Here is a 6,395-nt window from a genome sequence, read left to right as displayed (position 1 = left end):
CCGGCCGCGCCGGTGACCCCCACGCCCGCCGGCCGGCCTGCGGCACGGCTGGCCTCGGCCCTGGCAGCCTCCAGCCAGCCAGCTCTGGCACTTTTGTCTTTTTCTAAAATGGTGACATCAGCCACAGGTCAAAGTAAGCGTGTGCAATGGTAGATAAACGCAAGGAGAGCAGGAAGGGTTTTACCGAAAGGGAGGATGACAGGCTGGGTGTGAGGCCTGCTGACAGATTATATTTATTTCCTGGGCGTGACAGATTCCAGTGTGGAAAAGGGGGGGGTGGGGGGGGTGAATCTTCAGATGCTTGACGATCAGATCCTGTATTAGTTACTTTGTTAAAGGGCCTTCAGGGTTTTTTTTCCCACTGTGGTGCTGGAGTCATGTGGCAAGTTCTTGAATGCAGATCTAAAATAATTTTTGGGTGGTGAGATCTGTTAAGGAGAGAGATTGGGAGGTAGTTCTAGAAACTTTTTGTTGCTGTTTTTGTCACATGCTGTGCTTTGGAGCAAGGTTAAGTTGGCTTGCTTAAAACCAGCTTTCTTCCATCTCTTCTTGAACATGAATTTTGCTTTTCCCACTCCCCTGGGTTTTTTTGTTCCTCCTGGCTGCAATCAGGGGAAAAAAAAAAAAGAAAGGGTATTTATCCGTGTTTAGTAGAATTAAAGCATAACAAAAGGCAGGTTAGTGCCTCTTTGGCCTTGTTGCTTGGAAAGAACAAATTGTTCTAGTCAAAAGCTGTCACTTTATATGCACTGATAATAAGAAATCAGTTTTGATTAAAATGTCTGTAGTATTATTTGATTGAACTCAAGTTATCATTGGTTTGAATTCCTAAACTTTATAACTTCATTATAATATCTTAGAAATAATATTAATATATTTTACATGTATATATTAAAAACCATATATGAGTATACTGATACATATGTATTATTAGGGTGTGTGTATACTTGCGTACTCTCTCACCCAGTTTTGAAACTTCTCCTTTCAATGTATTTCCATTGGAATCATTTAAATAAGCTTTTTTTTTTAATTTTAAGTTTTGTATGTTGGTCCAGGATAAGGAGCTTGAGTATGAATTAAGAAGGCTTTTTGAACACTATAAACGGACCGTGTTCTATAATAGAACTGTATTTAAGGGTAACACAGAAGAAGTCATGTGAACCCAAGCTCTGTGAAATGTAGTCACGGACTGTGTTCAGCCAAGTAGGGGTGAGGTGGGACCCATGCCTCCACTCAGTTTGGGGTTTGAGGCATTTTCCAATATGTCTTTCTCTGGGTTTGACTTTAAAATTCTTGTTGCAGGTTTTTGAAGCTCTTTGGATTGAGCAGTGAACAGAAAAAATTACTGTATTTAATTTTGAGTAGTTTCTTAAAGCTTGTTTAAAAGATTAATGTGGGAGTTCAAAATATTAATGTGGACGTTTCAGTGTATTGGAACTTTATTTCCTATATAACAACTCCCAGATTTTTATAGTAGAAATCTTCCAACTTGGAGTGTTCGTAAGTGAAAATCAATAGGTAAAAGCATTTTTTTATTAGTAAAGGATGACTTTAGAAAGTGCTAAAACACTGACAAGTAATATTACTTTATGCTAGCTTAACATATCTGTAAGCGGTACCTAGAGATGCAGAAAACTGGGTATTTGTTTGTTTGACTTTTTTTAGAAAATATTTTTTTTTCCAGAATGTGAATAAGTTTCAGCTATTAGACTCTTAAACTAGCTCCACAAGGAGAGCTAATTCACACCTGGATTCATCCTCAGTAAACTTAACCAAACTGTGACTTGTGGTCATTTTCATACATTTGTTATGACTGCTTGGACTGGTAGGCCACATACAGATTCCACATGTAAGAGTAATAAGAAAATGAGCTTAAATTGTAGGAATAAGCTAACTTTAGTTACTCAAATAGTATTTGTCTTTACTGCAAATTTAATGTAATTCCTGTAATTTTTGTCCACACATGAAACTTTAAACTGGAACAAATGGATTTAAACTGGAACAAATGGACTAATGGGTATAAGCACGTTTTAAAAAATTGTGTCTTGTTGGCATATAAGACATACTTTTTATGGTGTTGCAGAAAAAATTTTCATTAACATGCTCTTTTACTCTTTAAAATCTTTTTTAAAGAGAATTTGGTATTTAACACCTGGTGAACTGTCAGGGCATAAATTACTAAAAAAAGGAATGGGGGGGAACCCTGTTTCATATTCAAAGTATGTGGAAGCCATCTAAAACTGAGAGACAGATGGATTCTGTAACATTTGTCAGAGTTAAAATGAAAGGAAATTATGCCAAGCTTACAGAATTGCTTCTACATTATAACATAGTGCTTATTTATTTTTGTAGACAAATTACCCTTTTGGAAGTAAATTTGGAATAACCATTCTTGGAAGTTTCTCATGAGCATTTTAAATCTGTTAATACTCAGTGAAATCAGTTGACCATTGCTGGTTCCCTGATGTGTACCTATTTTGAATGTTTTCAAAGCATGAACTTGGGGAGTAACAATTAATTAACTCTTTCATCTGAGTCTAATATTGTCATCCTTGAACTTGCACTTGATTTAATATGAAGTGGGGGAGAATCACAAGAACATCCGTGATGGCTAGTGTATGTGAAATGCTACAGGAAAAAATAGCTGTTAAGAATTTGGGCAGGAGGAATGTTTTAAAGGGTATTTAACTGATGACTTAAGAAACCTAGCCATTTTACATTTGCTTTGCTGTCATGCAAAGTACTCCAGTCTGTGTTCTGTAAGAAATTAATGTTATGTTAATACATGTGTAGATTACATAACATGTGAAGAAAAGTTTGTCCCTTTCTGGGGGCCGTGCCCAGAACATAGGACGATGGGAGGGAGTGGCAGAGTTTGTTAGTACTTGCCTTTGATAGATATGCACTTGAAAGCCTTTTAGTGTTGACTTTCTTTGCTTGATTCTGGTATGACTTGAAGAGTTGTATTGCATCTGGAAGAGATCAGAGTTAGAAAATAGCAGTAGAGCTGTCAAGAAAACTTTGCACAGGTGCCGTCTATTTACTGTGGGGACAAATGAGCTGACTTACCAGGATATACAGCTGCTGTTACTCCAGTCCTTCTGTTTCCTTGAAATTGAGGAGAGTAAATGGGGGAGGGAGGATGGTTGGTATCTGCTACAAGAAGTCACCCATGGGGGGATGGGGGAAATTGGTGGAATGTGAGATCATCATCTTAATGAAATTGTGCATATCTGTTCAGATTTGCTGACTACTTTATTGCAGTTGTAAAACAGTTTAGGCTCATATGATGAAGGGCTAAGGCAGAGCTGAAGGGACTTGCATTCTATTCTTGGTTTATTTTTAAAATTTGTTAAAGTGATGGAGTTGCATTGGCCTTAATGAAGCGCTATAACAGATTGTTCTGAACAAATGCAACTAGCTATACTCATCACAAGGGAATAGTCAAAAATTCAAGAAGTTAAGGTATAAGTTGTTTGATCTCATATAAATTGGATTCTAATGCCAGTTTAAAAATTCTCCATATATATCCCAAAGTAACAGTGGGTGGTAATGTCTAATTAGCTATCCCTAGATGACATCTGATAGCAGATAGGAAATGGAAGTTGTAAAGTGCTTTTCATTCTCTAGCACTTGTATTTTTAATTGCTGGCCAGCAAGCATTTTATCATGTGTTACTAAGCCTTTGGAAGCAGGTTTCTTGAGATGTGGACTAAGTTTATGGTAGCAGTATTAGGTTTGGATGTACCAGATTCTTCTGTTGTGTTCTGCTCTGTGTCTGTGCTACCAGGCTTGTATTTCTGTGTTTAATCACTTCCAGTGTATTGCTTTTTTATGAATTTGCACAGTCTACCCTGGAACTCATGTCAGCCTCTGGGTCAACAACATCCTGTGGCAAGTTCAGTTTGGTTATAATTTGCACAAAAAGCCACCTCATTTTATTAGTTTTGAGCCTGCCTTCAGCTAGTGTCTTTTGCCTCTTCATTCTTATACTGGGCAAGACAGCGAACAATCTTTATGCAACTTCACCAAGCCATTAATTTTGTAAGCCTCCATCTTATTTCCCCTCTCTGCTATAAATAGCCTTTTTTCCAGCCAGAAAAGGCCTGATCTCTTCAGTTTTTCATTGTATGGAAGGTATTCCATACTTTTTTTTTATTTAATTTGCCTTTGTCTGAGCTCTTTTTTACTTGGCAGTCTTTTGAGTTTTTTCGGAGGAGGTGGTTATTTTGGGGATGGGGTTGAAGAGAAGAGGACTAAACCTGCGCTCAGTATTTGAAATACAGGCACAAATTAGTTCTATACACTGTCATTAGTTCTATACACTGTCATAATAATGTTCTGTTTATTTTTCTATTTATTCATCCATGTGGAGCACTGAGCAATCCAAATTATCTAAAGTAAATTCATGTATCCAGATCTTGTTGTGGGTGCAATTATTAGCTCAAAGCTTCTGATTCTATATGTGAACCCAAAATTTCCCCATGCCTGCAAACACACAGGCTTTGCTTTGCATTAATGTACGATCATTGCTTCTGCTGATTGTACATCACAGTCCTTCTCTAATTCTTCAGTTAGCCCTCATATTCAGTGCCTGGTATAACTTTCTATCGTCAACAGTCTTAGTCATTTAACTACTCATCTCCTTTGAGAAATAATTTATGAATGTATCAAACAGCATAAACCAATGAAGATTTTCTGCAGGATTCCTGTGGTGGCCTTCTTCAGTGTGGGAACTGCTGAGATGGTTTATCACTGTTTCTTAGCTATTTCTTCATGCAAAAACTTTCCTTCTTATCACTTGGTTGCTTAGTTTCCTTAAGAGATTTAAGTGGGGGACTTCTGGAAGCTTTTTGGAATCTCAAATAGACTCTCATTCAGCTGTCCTTTATCCATGTTATGCTACTTCATACTCTCAAAGAATTCCATTAATTTTTCAGGGTAGAAGCTGCCTTCACAATAGCCAGGTTGAATCTTTCCCAATATATTACTCATTTGTGTCCACTAATTCTATTCTTGATTACATTGTTTACTAATTTGCACAACAGAGATGTCAGTCTGGATATTCCTTGAGGCTATCTTTAAATACTGACTGTATTTTCCACCTGTGATTTCCTGAGGTGCTTTGTCAGCCTAAGGGAGAGGTTCTACACCTTGGTTAACACCACAGCTATTTCATTACTGTTTACATGTTCACTGCTGCTTCTGCATCATCAGAGACCCTTACAAAACAGGTTAAACTCTGGAAACCTCTCTAAACTGTAGGACAATGAGCACAGACATAAGGGTTTTACTTCAGTTCCTCAGATGTTCCTTTATATCTGATCATCTGTTGGCCTTTTGGGTTTCTGTTCCCAGTCTTAAAAGAAAGAATGGTTTTGTTGTCTTTTCCTGTTCCAACTGGGAGGTTAGGCAGCATTATATTCTTGTATCAAATTTTTCAAAGTGCAATTTGCTTCATTTTTTCTCCTGGATATCTTCAGCTTTTTGCAGGGAACTTCTTTCCCTCCAGAATAATCTCTCTCCAGTTCAGATGTCTCTAGTTCAGGTCTTTTGAGATATTACCTTAGGTACTTTAGAGCCCCATATTAAACACTGGTATGCTAATTGAGTTTCCTTGGTAAGATATTTCTTTCTAGCCTTCTGATATTTTACAATTCTATTAAGTAAAAAGCATTCTAGTTTAATAGTCCTACTTCATATGTTGGAGATCAGATTCTCACTAACTGCTTAGCTTGAAAGAAGACGGTAGTTTGAGATCACTTATTAAACAAGCAAGTAAGGAGAGGTCGCTGTTCTGGATTAAGAGTTGTAAGCTGTCAGTGTGTCATGGGGATCATTGCAAAAATGATTCTACAGGAACAGAGATTATGGATTATTATTTTTTTTTTTAGCATCTGATGGGATGATTCTATGGGGTTTAGCTCTGGTGGTTGCAGGTTGGCCTTCCTATTCTTTTGGAATTTATTGCTTTCCCCTCAGCAACATTCTTAAATAGGAGATGCAAAAAAAACCCCGTTTTGTTTTTTTTTTTTCAGGTCCACCTAGCTTTCCACCTTCATCGTTGGCCTGAATATAAGGCTGGATTTGTTTGGATTTTAGGGTTGTTGGGTTGGGCTTTTTTTTTTTTTTCAGAAGTTTAGTTGTTTGCCTTTGTGTTGTGCTCCAAGTTCAAGTTCCAATGCACGGCCCATTTTGAGTCCAAATAATGGTTTCAACTACTCCAATAAGTGGAGGAGAAGTTCTTTGTTGTTCTTGTGGTTTCTTCTAAACTTCAGGGAAAAAATACTTCTTCGCTATTTATTTATAAGCCTGGTGGCTGGAAGCCTTGGAGGTGTGGAGAGGTCACAGAGTGAAAACTATTCTGTCACCATCTCAGAGTATGCAGGGAAAGA

The 6,395-nt window shown here is 37.5% G+C and overlaps 1 protein-coding gene across 1 annotated transcript in view; it reads left to right on the top strand.

Moving 5' to 3' along the window:
* Positions 1-52: 52 nt before the first annotated feature.
* The window catches only part of KATNBL1 (katanin regulatory subunit B1 like 1), a 19,824-nt gene continuing 13,481 nt past the window's right edge, over positions 53-6,395 (top strand). The window contains 1 exon segment of the mRNA XM_009634169.2: positions 53-133. The gene's annotated coding sequence lies outside the window, so the exon portion shown is untranslated.

Source organism: Egretta garzetta, unplaced genomic scaffold (assembly GCF_000687185.1).
Source record: "Egretta garzetta isolate BGI_Z169 unplaced genomic scaffold, ASM68718v1 scaffold2, whole genome shotgun sequence".
In the NCBI taxonomy this organism is placed as follows: domain Eukaryota; kingdom Metazoa; phylum Chordata; class Aves; order Pelecaniformes; family Ardeidae; genus Egretta; species Egretta garzetta.
Note: the sequence above shows the minus strand (reverse complement) of the source record. Positions and strands in the feature narration are given on the sequence as shown.